This window comes from Lissotriton helveticus, chromosome 1_2 (assembly GCF_964261635.1).
Source record: "Lissotriton helveticus chromosome 1_2, aLisHel1.1, whole genome shotgun sequence".
Classification (NCBI taxonomy): Eukaryota; Metazoa; Chordata; class Amphibia; order Caudata; family Salamandridae; genus Lissotriton; species Lissotriton helveticus.
The window spans coordinates 348,030,366-348,047,875 of NC_136058.1; the positions used below are offsets into that span (position 1 = coordinate 348,030,366).

A 17,510-nucleotide genomic window follows, 5' to 3' on the forward strand; every position below is an offset into this window, starting at 1 on the left:
GTCTTACAGTGAAGGCCTTGAAATTGTGCACTTTACACCCTCACTCACAGGTACCAAGAGGCCGTCTGCGAGAAGTCCCACTTAAGTCTTATTCTTTACTTTTTATTCCTGTGGAGGACGAGCTTGTTAACTTCTTTCTATTGTGTCTGCAGGCTCGTAGATTCACTTCAACACTGACTCATCCATCACTTACAGACCACAGAATATTTCTTAAACTGAGTTTTAAAAAGTAACTTCAATCTCCCATATGGTCTAGCGGTTAGGATTCCTGGTTTTCACCCAGGCGGCCCGGGTTCGACTCCCGGTATGGGAAGGAGTGTTTTTATTAAATATTCACGCAGTACTCGACTGGTCTCTACACAGCTTGCACTAACTCCTATTTATCCAAAGAGTTTGTTTCATATTCCACCTGCTTGATCGAGTTTGTGCTAAAGAGTTTGTTTCATGTTCCTCCTGCTTGATCGAGTTTGTGCCACCCTCGGCAGGAGCGCTATTAATAGACAGGTCAGTGAAACGGAAGCTGCACTCTTACAGGCTGTCACCACAAGAAAGCTCCTGTTCATTTCCTGCACCGCCAATAGTGCTTGCAAAGCCACAGTTCCTTTCCATGTTTTCACTGTTGGGCTACAACTGTCTGGCGTTAGGGTCGTGCGCCCGGTGCCACCGCACTGGGCACCATGCTCCAGGTGCGCTGTATTATTTTATTAATTATCTTGCAGGCTTAAAAGCAGCTGCTGCCGAGTCAGAGTTCCTGGTGCTCCCAGTATGTTCAAGCAATAATAAACATTTCAAGATAATTCCGGTGATTAATCTACCAGCTGGAAAGAGAGCTCAGATTTATCTATTGAAAGTTTTGACCCCTCATACATAGAGTAAAGGGTTAATGTGCCTGCGGATAAGCATGTGTAAGTGAAGATCACAGAATCATACTTTTTGAGGATAACTCAGTGGGTTTCTGCGATTCTCACAACGATCGTTTTGGAACTTTCAGTTCATAAATTACAATCCTTCCCATATAGCACAGTGAGCTATGGACTGGCATCAAAGAGCTGCAGGCAAACTGAAAGGCCCAAGCTAGGACCTCATGTTCTTTCCCAGTCTTTCGTTGTGTTAAGTTTGCAAAAAACTGTTTTGTTTGGGTAATATATATTCTTATTAATAAAGTCAACCTCAACTACTGTGTTTAAGTCCTGAGTTTGTGCAGACTGGCCGTTGCAGGCACCGGGCAATCCCCCGGTCGGCCGCGAGGGTGGGGGCCGGTTTGGGGCCCCAGGGGGCCGGTTTTGTTACAGGGTCGTTTTTTGCAGCTTATCTGCAAATAACGGCACTGTAACAAAATCGGCCGAAAACCGGCCCTAGCAAAGAGCGCGGTCGCACCCCCAACCCCCCCCCCCCCCCGGGGGGGGGGGGGAGAGGGGGCCGGCCGAGCACTTTGCCAGGGCCGGTTTCGGTTCCCAGTCCGGCCCTGTTTGTGCTTCTTCAGACTAAGCACTCTTAAAACATACTGCCCACCACTATAGATGGCATGACTCCTACACCTTGTATTCGTCATTGTCTTATATAATATTCTCCATACATAGCCACTTGTATGATTCATTGTCTCTGTATAGTGCGCGTGTGTGAGGTAAAGCGCTCTGACACCCTGCATTGGTTTGAGTAGCGCTGTACGGTGTAACGTCACGTTCACAGTGGCACTGCGCTTGGCTTTACGAAAGGCTCACTCAGAGTCCCCACAAAGTTTGGTACTCAGGCTGCAGCTCTCAAAGGAGACTCCAAATCTGAGGAGGATAAAACACCCTCCCTCCCACCTACCCACTCCAGCCATCCCTCCACCCCTCATGGATTCTACTCCCTGTCTGGAGTTGTGCATTGACATGACTGTTCACTGCTGCAGAGACGTCACTGTGGCAGTGCTATAGTGAGAGAGACGGTGCCAGGATAGGACAGTTGTACGTCAGGACCGGAGGCTCCGATTATGCTTCTCATTTCTTCACAGTTTTTTCACAGCAGTCAATAAAAAGAAAACAGTAATAAAGACTACATTTCCCATGAATACCCCAATGTCACATGACCAACCATAGAGAGTATCCCTATATAAGCCCTGACTGAGGTGACCGTGTCCTCTTTCTTTGCTGCTCCGCAGCCAGTTAAGTGCATCCCCATTTAACTTTGCTTGTTGGTATAACTAGCTTTTGGTGTCTGGGGTCATGGTCATGAGTATAGTCATTTAATATTATTTGCCAATTGTATTTATCACTCCTGAGTTGCTTTGCATCTGGAGGCTGCTGTTTGTCGCTTTTACAAGTGTGTTTTTCTGCGCTGGGTAATTTTCACTGATTGTGTGATTGCAAGTGTATGTCCTTCAAGCTTACGGATCGCCGGGTCGAGCGCGTGCTCTGGGAGCGCTCTGCCTCCCCGGCCGCGCATCTGGCGCCCGTGTTGTGTTTTAATGGAGAGGGAGTACAAGGGAGCGAGAACGTGCATCCACCTGACGCGCGGTCCTCATTCTGTGCTGATGAGCAGCCGGCATCGCGCATGCGCGGTGGCCATTTTGCCCGCTATTAACAATATTTCAGGCTTGAAGGAGCACGGGAGTACCATTTTCCTTGCTCTAAATCCCACTTGCTCTCTCCAGGCTCCCGCTGACGCCTTACAAGTGCCTTGGGTGAGGCTGTACAATAGTGCATAGACTTTGCTTAGAGTGGAACTGGCAAGCCCTCCCTTCCACTATTAATACTGTTTGCATTAATACGGAGCATTGGCTTGCCTGGGGTTTCTCCACTCCCCTGATTGGCTATCAGCTTAAGCTGTTTACAGACCTTGCCTGTGTGAGCTCACCCTTCGTGTGGGAGACAGGTAGTCCTCCGGTGGGCACGGTTACCACTACTGTGTGGTACTTTGAGGAGGAACCCTCTGGATCCATGGAGCAGGACCTTGTTGAGGCACTGGATGCAGGAGTGCAGCTGTCTGTGAATAGGGCCCTGGTGAGGGCCATAGAGCAGCTGAAACGCCATTTGTGCAGCTATGCCCAGCAGCAAGGCTGGCTCCCCAGCTCGGGCAGTCACCCCAGAGCCAGTGGGAAAGGGGTCAAGGAACCCCCAGGCAGCAGACTTTGCAAAGCTGGCCAAGTCAATGGCTAACAACCATGATTACATCACCCCCAATAAGGAGGCAACTATCACCTCAGGAAGACTACGAGAACACCTCCTCGGGCCATACGTCTGATCAGGAAGAGGCTCCTAGACCCTCCAAGAAATCAAGGAAGGAGAGTCACGTTGAGACACCTTCCCAACCTATGCTCCTTACTTTCGAGCCGGCGGAGATAGTGCATCCTAATTCCACTGCCTGGCTTCCGCCTCAAGAAGTGTCCAACTACGTCTAATCTAATCTTCGGCAGGCTTTTGACAAAGACGTCAGGGCACGGCTAGGATCACAGTAAAGTGGCGGAGATGCCAGAAGTTGATCCCTCTTTGCTTACTCCAAGGACCCTATAAAGGGCATAGACCGGGCATGGAGATCATGCCAGAACAAGCTTTTGGACATCACAGGTCCCTTAACAAATATTCTGGAGTTGGGCTTTAGAGCCAAAGAGTGCTCACAGACCATGGACCCAGAAGAATTGATTGGATGGGCACAGAGAGTGGTATGTCAACTAGATAATGCTAACTGCGCAATGTCCAGCGGGAGACGGCACTCCATATTACTAAAGCTGGACCCCAAATTAGCGGATCTCTCCTCCTCTGAATCAGGGCCCCTCGCCCAAGGCCTGCTCTTTGGCCAGCCCTTCCTTAAGTTCGTCGCCACCTTCAGTCGGTTGGACAAGACTCAAGGTTCTCTCAAATGGGCTTTCCAGCCGTGGGCGGTCATTCAGCCGAGGGTACAACCAAGGTGCCCTGAGTGGACAATACCACTAGCAACGAGGAGGTTACCAGGACTCTAACTACAATAACTCCTCCTTCTACCGACCCGGCGTGCCAAAAACAGATTCCGGAAGGGCAGATACTGAGAAAGCCAGGGCGGATGGCAGGAGGTTGAAAATTCAGGTAAAACTGGTCCCTTATGTGGAAGTAATGTTGGGGGCAGGAGACAGTTTTTTCTGCACACTTAGCGAACAATCTCGCAAGATGCATGGATCCTAGAGACAGTGCAGTGGTACAAGATAGAACTTTACAACTCCCCAAGTCAGGGTTCCCCTCTCACACAAATGTATTTTTCTCAACAAGAGCAGGACTTTATCTCCAAAGAGATAGATTCTCTCCTAAGGAAATGGGCCAGAGTGATCTCACACCCTCATCCTGCTGCTTTATCAGCAGCATCTTCTTAGTCGTGAAGAATGGTGGTGGATCCAGGCTAGTTTTAAATCTAAAGGATTTCAATGGTTAGGTAGTATATCGATACTTCAAGATGGAGGGCATCCATCTTCTGCGTGACCTCCTTCAGCAGGGGGACAGGATGGTCCATCTGGACTTGAAAGATGCATATCTGTCCGTTCCCATTTACGCACCACATCTTAGTTTTCTGCAGGTCCACTGGAAGGGACTTTGTTACGAATACAGCGTCCTCCCCTTCAGCCTTTTATCAGCACCATGGTGCTTCACAAAACTCCTTCGTCCGATTATGGAATCATTGAGGGCACGGGATGTTCATCTAATCATACACCTAGATGACATCATCATCATGGCTCGCTGCCCTCAGCTGGTGGTGACCCAACTCGAATGGGCGATCGACCTATTGCAGAGTCTGGGTTTTCTTGTGACTTCACAGATGTCAATTCTAGTTCCAGCCCAGTCGATCTAGGTTTTGGGATTTCAGATCGACTCCCGGAGTTGCCAGCTCCTCCTTCCATCTCAGAAAGTCAGGTTCATCAAGAGAGATTTGAGGTTGATTTTAAGCAAACAGAGTGTGTCATTGAGATCTGTAGACCGGGTCGTTGGACTGATGGCCTCCTCGATTCAAGCGATCTTCCTGGGCCCCCTGCATTACCGGGCACTCCAAAGGCTAAAGATTCAACATCTCCGGAAAGGCCTTGGAGAACAGATTCCTCTCTTCAAGGGGGCGAGGTTGGAGATATCTTGTTAGCTGGACCACATGTAGTCTTGGAAAGGCAGAGCCCTCTTTGGATCCACTCCGGGAATAGTGATTGAATCCGATGCCAGCCGTTGGGGAGCCCGTTGTAGCCAGATTTCCACCGGCGGCGCTGGTCATAGGAGGAACTCTCATTGCATATCAATTGTCTTGAGCTACTGGCAGGCTCCTTTGTGATTCGTTGTCTTTCTCCTTGGAAGACGGACTGTGGTATCCTGCTTCGCATGGACAACGTGTCAGCAGTATTCTACGTGAACAAGCTAGGGTGGACAAGGTCTGGAATTCTGGCGGAGATCGCCAAGGATTTCTGGCACTTTTGCCTTCAGCACAGAATTTCAATGGTAGCGGAATACCTTCCGGGCTGCAACAATGAGGTGGCCGATTGGCAATCCGGTCATCTGCTGAACTTCAGCGACTGTAGGCTCCATCCCCGGGTTTTCCAGTCACTGAACCACTTTTGGGGCCCTTTCCAGTTGGACCTGTTTGCATCACATCTCAATAGACAATTCCCAGCATTTTACAGCTGGCGGCCAGATCCGGAGGCGTTCACCATGGATGGGTTTCTGCAAAACTGGCCAGCATCTCTGTGCTATGCCTTCCCTCCGTTCATGATGATTCTCAGAGTTCTGGCCCAAACCTAATATCAACAATCAGAGGTAATACTGGTCACCCCAGTCTGGAGAACGCTAGCATGGTTCCCAGTGCTTGTGGAAATGTTTTGTGCAGTGCCGATCCTTCTTCCACAACAGTGGAATCTGTTGCTGGACCCTCAGAAATCCCCTCATTCATTAATAGAATCGGAACAACTCCCTCTGGTAGCTTGGTGGGTTTCAGGGACAGATGGAATGTTCCGGGCCTTTCAAGAGATGCTGACAGGTTTATTAGTGAAACCTGGTCAGCTAACACCCACAAACGATACTCATCAGCCTGGAAACAGTGGGGTAGCTGGTGCTCTCAATGGGAAGTGGATCCCACTAAGGCACATGTCTTTTTGATTGTGAACTTTTTTGCATCCATCGCTGCTTCGGGCTTAGTCTACCGGACGGTAAACAATTTCCGGTCAGCAATGTCAGCAGGGCACGTGCCAGTGGAGGGCAAACCGATGGGAGAACATCCCCTGGTGTGTAAACTGCTCAAGAGTATCCGGTTGGTCACACCCCCTTGCCCAAAATACTCAGAGTTATGGGATGTGGCTACCGTCCTGAGATTCTTGGAAGCCTGGCCTTCCAATAAGTATTTGTCAAGAAAGCACTGTCTTCCAAACTGTCCATGTTGCTTTGTCTGGTGTCATGCAAGCGAGTCTCAGATGTCCAAGCGTTGGATCTAGCAGGACGTAAGTCTTCCCCAGAGGGTGTAACTTTTGCTATCACTAGGTGGACTAAGTGCAATACCGCTTGGGTATCTTACCCAGCTTTTCCTAATAACCCTAAACTGTGTGTTGTGCAATGTGTAAAAGACTATGAGCTGAATTTTGTTCAGACATGAAGGGGCAACTACTAATTGCACTGCAAAAGCCATGTCGCCTGTGACTCCTGCCACCTTGTCAAGATGGGTGCACTGGCTCATGGGCGAAGCTCATTGATGTATCATTATTTGGAGCCCATTCAGCTCGAGGGGCTATGGCATCTATGTCTTTCTCTTTAGGGGTCAGCTTAACAGACATTATGAATGCAGCTGATTGGTCAACAGAGACCACTTTTAAGTTGTTTCATTATAAGCCTATTGTGGATGTGGCTTCTGTGGTGGTGGCTAAGCTTTAAACAAGTATAATCGGAGGTTAGATCGCTTAACGCTAACGTCTAAATGTTTGTCGATCTTTAGTAGGGGGTACTTTGTGTTCGTCAAGAGGGATTTTGAGCAGGTGACCGTATTCAGGTTTGTGATCAGGAGGGTCGCTGGTGTAAGGTTCATAAGGATTGATTCCTCAATGCCTAGCCACACAGGGGTATATTCGGCCGGTGATCCCAGCCAGTAAGAGCCTTGTTTTGCCAAAAATGCTGTCTGATAGAGCTTAAAGTCAGCTAGATTGACCCCTCCCAATGATTTATCTCGTCTGAGTTTGTTCATAGTAATTCTTGCTTTTTTCCCTTTCCATAAGCCTTTCGAGAGTAAGATGTCTAGTTTATGGTGGAATTCTTCAGATAGTACTAGGGGAAGCATAGTAATTAGATAGTTCACGAGTGGGGAAATCATCATCTTGATGGCCTCGATCCTTCCCCACCATGTTATAAATCTAGGTGACCATGCATCTAGGAGAGTTTTAATTTTCTCTAGTGTGATGGCTTTGTTACGCTGGAGCGTCTCTAGTATTGTGTTGCCGAACTCAATCCCCAAGTACTTAATGTAACCTGGCTGCCATGTGAGGCCAGAGTCACCTAGCATGTCCAGAGAGCTGAGAATATTCAGCGGTTTGACTTCTGACTTATCCCGGTTTAACATATCTGGAGTGGATAGAGTATCTTTCTATGGTAGTCATAAGTGCCTTCATGGACTCACCCGGATTCTCTGTAACCACAAGGATATCGTCCGCGTATGCGGCTAGTTTCACACAAGTTTCTCCAAAGTTTATTCCCCTAATTCTTCATTGGTTTTGATATCCGCGATTAGAGGTTCTACGGCTAAGAAGAATGGTGCAGGAGAGAGTCTTGTGCCTTGTTCTAAGTGGAATGAATCCGACAGTGTACCATTAATGGCAATTCGGACGGTAGGGTTAGAGTAAAATGCCATCACCATGTTGATGTATGATTCACCAAGATTAAAAGACACCATGCATTGCTTTAGGAATGACCATGATACCCTGTCAAACGCTTTTTCTGCGTCCAGGGTAATGGCGATAGAGGGGATGGCCGTTATCTTAGCTTTCTCTAGAATGTGACACAGTAATCTAGTGTTGTCATTAGACATGCGATATTTGAGGAACCCCACCTGTGAGTTACTGATCAGTTTTGGGAGGATAGCGTTCAGTCTGTTGGCTAGAATTTTTGCATATATCTTGCAGTCCAAGTTGATGAGTGAAATCGGTCTATAATTTTTTGTTAATAGGGTTTTTTTTCCCTCGTTCGGAGTGACAATAATATTGGCTTCACCCATTGAGTAGGAGACAGTGCCCTCCTTGGCTATAGAGTTGAATAATTTTAGTAGAGCATTTCTTAGAGATTCTTCAAACTCCTTATAAAAGGTGGCCGAGAAGCCATCTGAGCCCAGGGCTTTATTGCTTTTAAGGGATTTAATAGCAGTTGAGAGTTCTTTTCCAGAGATGGGGAGTCCGTAGCGCAGAACTGTCTGAAACTGATAGTTTTGGCAGGTTCAGTGACTCTAGGTATTTAGAGCAGTCCTCCGGATTCAATGTTTGTTTATTTTTATATAGATCCTCGTACAAGGCATGGAATGTACATAGTATCTTATTTTATTTGGTTTGGATAACATATTTTGGAGTCTTTGATCAAGGAAATAGTGACTTGTTTCTGTTTCTGTTTGAGGTATGACACTAGTGTTATGTTATGTTATGTTATTTGTACACTTCTATAGCGCACGGCCACTCCACTGGAGTATCCCGGCGCTTTGACGAAGACTCCCAACCGAAGATGGGGAAAAAAAAAACATAACACCAAAAGAGCGTACAGACATAAAAACAGCCTCAAAGATTACGGGAAGAGCCAAGTCTTAAGGGCCTTGCGGAAAGACAGAAGACTGGAAGTCTGTCTTAAAGAGATTGGAAGATCATTCCATGCATGAGGGGCTAAGTGCCGAAAAGACCGTCCTCCTACTCTTGCCCGTTTGATAGTGGGAACACTCATTTTTGATAAGGACGAGGATCTAAGAGATCTGAGAGGGGTATACCAAGACAGTCGCTTGGAGATATATTTGGGGCCTATGCCATGCAGGGCCTTGAAAGTCGTGGTCAGTGTTTTAAATAAAATCCTTTTTGCAACTGGTAGCCAATGCAATGTGGCAAGAAGATCCGTAGCTCTGGCTTTCCTTGGAAGGCCAAAAATGGCTCGGGCTGCAGAATTCTGGGCGATTTGCAAACGCCTGACCAGATATTTGGGAAGTCCCAAAAACAGAATGTTTGCATAGTCCAGCCTGGAACAAATCAGTGCCTGGACAATAATTTGTCTGTGCTGGATAGAGACTAGGGGGAGAAATTTGCGAAGCATCCGCAGGATGCCAAAACATTTCCCAGTGAGAGATGAGATATGTGGTCCGAAAGATAGCTTGTTGTCAATCACCACTCCCAGATTTTTGGCTTTCGCAGACGAGCTAGTGGGAGGAGACATGTCTTTCGGCCACCAAGTTTTCCAGTCGGGTTCAGATGTACAGCCAAAGAAGAGCAACTCCGACTTGTCGGCGTTGCACTTCAGCCCATGGCATCCAAACCACTCAAAAATAGCACTCAGACATCCGTTGACCTGGACACCATCAAACTGACCATCCCTGTTACTTACAAAGAGGAGCTGGGTGTCATCAACATAGCTGACAATCCGGGCGCCAAAAGACTCCGCCGTCACCGCCAGGGGGGCCATAAAGATGTTAAACAGAAGGGGGCTTAAGATGGAACCTTGCGGGACCCCCACTTCAAGCGGTGACATTTCAGCAGAGAAAGGTGGCGCCCAGATTGTCTGCCGGCGGTCGGCTAGGAAGGACTTGAGCCAGTTCCACACCGTTCCCCGTAGACCAAAGTCCCAAAGTCTGGAAAGAAGAAGTACGTGGGGAACGGTGTCGAACGCCGCCGACAGATCCAGCATAATCAATACCACTTTTTTACCAGCGTCCAACTCCTCCCTGATGGCATCTGTGACTTCAAGGAGCGCGGTCTCCGTGCTAAAATTTGCACGGAAGCCGGATTGAGTACCATGCAACAGACCCCTTTCTTCGATAAAATCGGAAATAGATCTGTGAGCAAACCTTTCTGTCACTTTCGCCAGAGCAGGGAGTAAGGAGATGGGTCTGTAGTTTGCGTGAACTGCAGGGTCGAGCGCCGGTTTTTTTATAAGTGGTAAGATCATGGCACTCTTCCAAGCTTTGGGAACTATCCCAGAAGAGAGTGACAGATTCAAGATGGGGTTTAGCAAGTCATTAAGAACAGGTGCCATGTTTGCTAGACACTTTGCAGGGCAAGGATCCAGTGGAGATCCAGATTTGAGACTTGTCAGAATAGCAAGAGAGCTCTCTAGATCTAATGGGGGAAATTTGGACAGAAAGGGGCCATGATCTGGCAGGGGACATGCCAGACTTGTCGTATGCTGCTGGAAAGTGGCCTGGAGGGAAGATTGAATAGAGGTGATTTTCTGTACAAAATAGACAGCTAATTCCTTCAACCAAGTTTCAGAGTGAACATGAGTCGGAGTGTAAGCAGAGGGAGAGGTGAAGTCTTTAACCACCCTAAAAATTTCCTTGCTAGAATGCTCCGCTTCTAATTTCCCTGCCTTGTTTCCCTCACACAGCTCGAGTGTCTTGAATTTATTTATCCACACTCCAGCACGTTTGCTCAGTATTTTATTGTATTCGTATTTCCTCATTTCAGTCACTCACACCCTGGTCACCAGCAGACTCGACTACGGCAACGCACTCTACGCCGGAATAAACAAAAACCTCATCCGCAAGCTACAGAACATCCAGAACGCCGACGCAAGACTGGTCCTCAACCTGCCAAAACACTGCCACATCTCCCAGCACCTGCGCACACTCCACTGGCTCCCCGTCCATGCGAGAATCACCTTTAAGATGCTCACCCACGCACACAAGGCCCTCCACGGCACCGGACCAGCATACCTGAACAGCCGACTCAAATTCCACGCACCCCAAAGGACCCTACGATCAGCCCTGCTCTCCTACGCCGTGATCCCCCGCACCAGAAAGACCAGATCGGGAGGCCGCTCCTTCTCCTTCCTCGCGGCCAAAGCATGGAACGCCCTTCCGCTCCACCTCAGACAGACAACATCGCTCCCCATCTTCGCAAGAAACCTCAAAACCTCTTCGACAGACCCCCTCCTTGATAGAATGGAACCTGCACCCCCCCCCCCCACCCCTAGAGCCTTGAGACCCTTACGGGTGAGTAGTTGCGCTTTAACAAACTCCTGATTGATTGATTGATTGGTCCAGGGTGTCTTTGTTGTCTAGGTTCGCCGAGTGTGAAACTTCAAGTGACTTGATTTCTTCTTCTAGCGACTCAAGTGCTAGGTTTAGCTTTTTGTTGATCTGCGCTTTGATACCAATAATGACTCCTCTAATGGTCGCTTTAGGTGCATCCCATAGGGTGGGAGTGCTCGTGTCTGAGAGGTCATTCATTGTGATGTATTCTTTAATTTTTTTTCAATTTTTGATTTATTTCCTGGGTCGGAGAGTATGTCATCGTTAAAGCGCCATCTTTTTGGGGGTAGGATGGTGTGGGTACCTGCAAGCTTAGTGCTGATACAGGAGTGGTGGTAAACTAGTTGGGGGGCTATATCAGTCTCGTCTATGAGATGTGTGAACAGACTTGAGAGTAGGATGTAGTCAATCCTAGAGTAGGAATTGCGTGGTGCCGAGTAAAATGTGTAGTCCCTCATGTCTAGGTATTGAAGACACCATGAGTCCTTGGAACATATTCTTTTGAGGACCTCGTGTGAACGGGAAGGTTGGTATTTGCATTTGGATTGTCGGTCTATATGCGGGCCCATTGGTAGGTTGAAGTCTCCGCCCACAATAGTGAGGTCTTCCTGGGGGAGGCTCTCAAGGGTAATAGAGACCTTTTCCCAGAATTCTGGGTCATCGGTGTTATGCCCATAGATGTTGACTACATGGATGGGGTCGTACCCTCTCTGTAGGTGTGTGACTAATAGCCTTCCATCGTCATCATGGGTGTGTGAGATAGTGGTGATGTTAGATTTTTTGGAGATAAGGGTGATCACTCCTTTTTTCTTGTGATCTGCGGGGGAGCATAACATATGGGAGATCCAATTGTATTTAATGAATCCTACATCTTCTTCTGTGAAGTTTCGTTTCTTGGAGTAGAATTATATCTCCTTTAGTTTTTGCTAAGTACTCAAAGATTTTCCTGCGCTTTACCAGGTGATTGCAGCCTTTAACATTCAGAGATACAATATTAAGGTTTTCTGCTAAGGTTTTATGTTGTGTCATCTAGGGGTCTGAAGTCGCTATATTTGTGGTGAGTTCTACGGTTGTTATACCTGTGAAAGTGTCATCCCTGAAAAGATTACATTGGTTAAAACGTGCATAACATGTTGTGAAGCTATGCCTAAGTGGGGTATTTCTCACAGCGGTGCATGATTGGTAGTTGACCTTGAGCAAATATACAAGGTAGATTACATCTGGTATTACAGGGAAATTTGAGTTAACATGCAGATATAAATGGGATAAAATCATAAAGGAAACAATCAATTTTACATATACCCCCTGCTCCTGTCCTCCTCCCCTAGCCCTCCCTCCACTCCCACCCTCCCCTGAAAAACTCGAACTTAGGAGCTGCGATGGCAGGTCCGTCCAAAGGCAACACAGAGTGATTTGAGTAAACAGTGTCACATGAGGAGAAACATTTGTGAGTTAACTATGAAATAGAGTTCGTAATGATATAGTGGTAGGTGCTACTGCAAACTGGAAAAACACTTTGCGACACGTGGTCAATAGAAGGTAGATGAATTCTGTTTTTTCGGTCTGTGTGACCTATGCGTTGTTAGTGTAGAACGTGCATGAAGATATATTCGGAGTATAACAGCTAGACTCGCAGAGTCATGGGTGATCGTTAAGGTGTTTTGAGTCGGATGAACAACAGGAACTTAGGGAAATACGACATTATCTTTGGTGTGTGAGGCCCCATATGGTAAAATCAAAGATGTGATCTGTGTGGGTTAGCGTAAAACGTACAAGAGCGTTGTTGAAATGTATAACAGGATGAGTTGTAGAGTCACTAATGAACATTATGGTGATTTGTATAGGGTGAACAGCAATACATATGTATACACTAAGGGTTAACGAGAATTGCATAGTATTGTGAAAATATTGCATAAACATGAGAGTCTGCTTAGCTGTTCAAAGAGAGGATGACATAGTGGAGGATAACAGGGTTCTCATTAGTGCCACAGAACAAAGGAGAGCAGTTCAAATGATATCCGGTTTTCCGCTTGTTGGAGGAACCTCCAGATAGGTCCATCTCCTGGGAGGGGGACTCCTCCAGGTGTCTTGAGAGGTCTTGAAGGTTTGTAAAGATGTGTGGTCTGCCATTCTCCGTAATCCTAAACTTTGACGGACCTGCAAATGAGAAATTAATGTTTTTCGCCCTCAATTTGTCTCTCAGTTGTAGGAAGCCTTTCCGTATGTCAACTGTTCTTTAGAGTAGCCCTGTGTGAAGTTTATCCGTTGGTCTTCCCAGATTACGTGGTGGTTCTTCCTGGCGAAGTTTAGAATGACTTCTGTGTGTTGGTAGCGGAGTGGTTTGCATATCATCGTCCGAGATCCTTTTTTGTTCAGAGAGCTGAAGGTTGGGATTCTGTGCGTTCTGTCTAGTTCCAAACCAGGGTGGAATTTTAAACCCATTACCATCGGGATCCAGGTTTCAAGGAAGGCCACGCATGAACCTGCATCTGTCTCTGATCCTTCCGGAATGCCAAAGATGCATATGTTCCCTCTCCTATTTCGATCTTCCAACTCCGCATTTTGTTTCTTGAGTTTACTGGTGATGATGTGGAGGTGTTTGATTTCTTTGATCGCTTTGGGGGTCGTGTCTTCGGTATCGCTTATTCTTTGTTCTGACTCACCAATTCTTGTGTTCATAGTGTTCATAACTGCACGAATCACAGTAAGTTCCAATTGCATGGAGTCTGTATTTTGTTTTGTGGATTTCGCCAGGTCGTGGACCTCTGCTAATTTTTTTAGCATCATGTCCATTGTGCTGTTTAGGTCTGGTTTGGCCTTTATTGGTGAATCCGAGGTGGTTGGTTCCGGTTTTACTTTCTTGTATGAAGATCTACCTTCCTTCTCCACCATTTTGAACAGGGTTTACGCGGTGGTTGTAGTTAAGTGCTTGAGTGGTTAGGCTCAATATTCTCTAATTACAGTCATAGAGTATTAGATTCTTCTTGTCGGGCTTTTATTCTCAGAGGTTATTAGCGTGGAAAGTGAAGGACTTTGGTGTATATCTTCCTGTACAGACTCTTATATCTTTCTGCGTTTGGTTTGCCCACCTAGGTCACGTGCGCAGGTGCGTGGGCAGGAGCACAATGTATCGCGGTGTAACAATAGGGCAATGAGCAATGAGGATGGTTACAGGAGGGGTAGAAAGCGGATACTGAGAACTGTTAGGATATTGTTGTGATCTTAAGAACTGTTGTGGTGTTGAGACGGTGCCACATACACCAGGGTTCTGCTGTGGCTCAGTAGAGGTTCTGTTAGTGGTGACAAGTATTCCGGTGACCCCTAGAAACACGTTATATTTAACACTACAATTATCACTGTGTGCATAGATCCCAGGGCACGCTAGAAGAGAGAGCTGTGCCCAGCTCACAGTGTCAGCAGAGTACGCAGTGCCTAGGGTCGGCGTTGGTTGACAGAAAGGCAGCGACAGTAGTGTCCGTAGTGAATTGAGCTTGTCAGATTAGAATAACAAATTAGCAAAGACTGTAGTGGTAGCATGAAACTTGAACCAAGTTAACATGAAGTAGGAGCCCTTAAAGTCCTTCTTAGCGATATGGTCTGCAGTGCTCACAATGCCCCAGTTGGTTTTCAGCGCATCGCAGCAATTACAGGAGCTCCCGGTGTATTCAGATTGGCGCTAAATGCATTATGGGGTAGTTGTATGGTACATGTCTTCAGACGTCTTCAGATGACTCATTTCACGGTCATTTTGGCGGTTATTTTTTTGGGAGTACAGATGGCCAGATGGTCCTCAAGATTTTACACTTGTGCAGGAGACATTTAATCTTACATACTCTAATTTCAGCGTTATGTGTGTTTCTAGCGCCAATACTTAAGAGCCATTTTAGAGTCAGGCACAGCGTCTAAATCGCGCAGCGTGGAGAGGCTGTTTATTGTGGTTTGGCACTGGAACTGTAGTAGTGAGTGAAAAGTTGCTGGCTCTCTCTCGTCTAATATTCAGGGGGTGCCGCCAATACCAGAGGACTCAGTGGCGTGATTGCGTGGAAGTTAAGAGCAGATCAAGAAACTTAGACCAGCGCCATTTCGGGATCAGGTAGGGCGAAATTGTGCAACCGTATAGCAAGCTAGAATTTCAATTTTAATGCATCATGCGTCGCTATACGCTCGCTTGCACCCACCTTCATGAGTAGGGGTTGCTGCAGGGTGCTTGGGAATTGACCTCGCCCTCCGGTTTCTCTAGGATTCCCTTTGGTGTATGGTCACCGCCATTTTGTCAGCTTTGCGACGGGTGAGTCTCGTATCCTTTACTCGAGAATTATGTTATTTCCCCTCTGAATGTATCCGATATTTTAGTTGCTCCTCACGTCCTACACACTTGGGCAGCAGGAATAGGTGTCTGTAGTCTCATCCGAGCAGTTTTACTTCCCAATTTTCTGGGAAATCGCTGCCAGCGTGTTCCGAGCGACAGGATCAAGCATCCATACTCACTGCCATCCAAGCCACGCCCCCTCTTGTTTAGGTTTTTATGGTCATAAGACCTATCCCTACCTCTAGGGATACTGCTGCTCCCTTGGGGCTCTAGTCCCATTTTTTTTCTCTCTCTTTCAAGAGCTAGGGTCTCCTTTTCTAAGGCTACTTCTTGTCTCCTTATCCTAGGCTTGACTTATCTCATCCTAGCTTCATGCTCCCTCTTCTCAGGGGAGGTTCTCCTCCTATGAGCAGAGGCAGAAGACCCTAGTGATACTGCAGAAGGATTAGACTCCCTGGAAAGAGACCTATTCCTTCTTGGTACCACACTATTCCTACCTGGTAGAAGAAAGAGAGGCACACCTTGGCCTTCCTCATCTACAGGTATATCTGCATTACCCAGGTTGAGATCTTCCTCTTCATCCTGGTGTTCATCATCTTCAGAGTCCTGGTGGGCCAGCCCACTAGGATCCTCTTCTTCTGATGTGTTAACCCCATTACTTTTATCTATCCCCAAGGGATTGGATGCTTTTAGGAAGTCATCCAGCAATACCACCTCTATAAGGCGGCTGGTATTGGGATTCTGTCCTGTCTTCAATTTTCTGAATGAACACAGAGCCTTTAACTCTTGAAAAGGGAATGTGTCATACTTTGATGGATGTACTTGACTACCACATGGGACAGACGCACTGGGTTCTTCTTCCCTTGGAGTCATGACTAGTGGGGTGTGGTGTATGCACCTACCTACACTATTTGGTTTCCTACTAAACCTCCCTAGTAGTTGTAGTCAGGGTGTACTAAGCCCTTACCACCTACAACTTCTAAGTTCAGTAGAACTTATGTTTTATAAGCTTGATTTCTATGTACCTACTGGTACCTTAAGTGATTTTTCAAATGATATTCTCAAGATTATCTGGTAAAACAATGCAAGCTGGAATCCCACACGCTGCACACCAATGTGAGAAGCTGACCTGGTATATGATATCCACTATTCTAGTGGGCACCTTGCACCAGTCCAAACATCCCTTATTGATGGTAGGTTTAAAGGCAACCTTTATAGAAAGCTATCCTAGTGGTAGCTGTGGAGAGCAGCCTTCAGGCTTAGTCTTCAAAGGAATGTAAAGCAGCTTGTTTTACCAGTCTATAATCTCAGGAATGACCAAATGAAAGTACACCACACAAGGTATATATCAAATATATATGTATTTATTCTAAACACAACCCCTCTGGTCTCTTTATGAGGTCAGAGGTAAAAGTACAATACAATGAACTTAATTAGCATACGATAAGTTGCACAGTATACGTTTTGCCCTAGGGGCCTCACAAACCATATACAAAAATAGCGGTATAAGAACCACGTGAGAGTTAGAAAGCAGGCCTAGGGCCTGTAGAACTGCTGGGGCAACCAGGAACCACCCAAGGTTAGTACGCAGGAGGCCCACGGGGTGTCGGGTTTCGTCGTCGATTCTAATGGAGAGCTGTGAAGAAGTGCTGCAAGCAACCAGAGGAAAAGTGTCCAGGTGGATCTAAGGGTGGATCAGAGATCTGAAGAACCGGAAAGCAGAGGGGACAGAGTCTGGGTCACTTGCCAGTGACCAGATGTCAATGGGAAGATGCTAACCAATGTCGGGTGTTTTCAGGTGAAAGATGTGAAGCTTGACTCTTCAGCCACAAGGACCAGGAGGTGTTGACGATGACTAGGAGCTGGATTAGAGCTGTCCCACAAAGGATAGCGAGTGCTGCAGTATCAGAATCGTAATTAAATATATCAAGCCTTGGCAACAGCAACTCACGCAAGATGTCGAGATTGGCTTCGGTTCAGACCAGCAAGGTCTGGAGGACTCCTACTTTGGAGAGGAGTGAGAACA

At 47.0% G+C, this 17,510-nt stretch overlaps 1 non-coding gene across 1 annotated transcript; it reads left to right on the plus strand.

Annotated features, from left to right (window-relative positions):
* Positions 1-241: 241 nt before the first annotated feature.
* Positions 242-313, plus strand: TRNAE-UUC (transfer RNA glutamic acid (anticodon UUC)). Its single transcript has one exon. It is a non-coding gene; the product is annotated as a tRNA-Glu (tRNA).
* Positions 314-17,510: the final 17,197 nt, after the last annotated feature.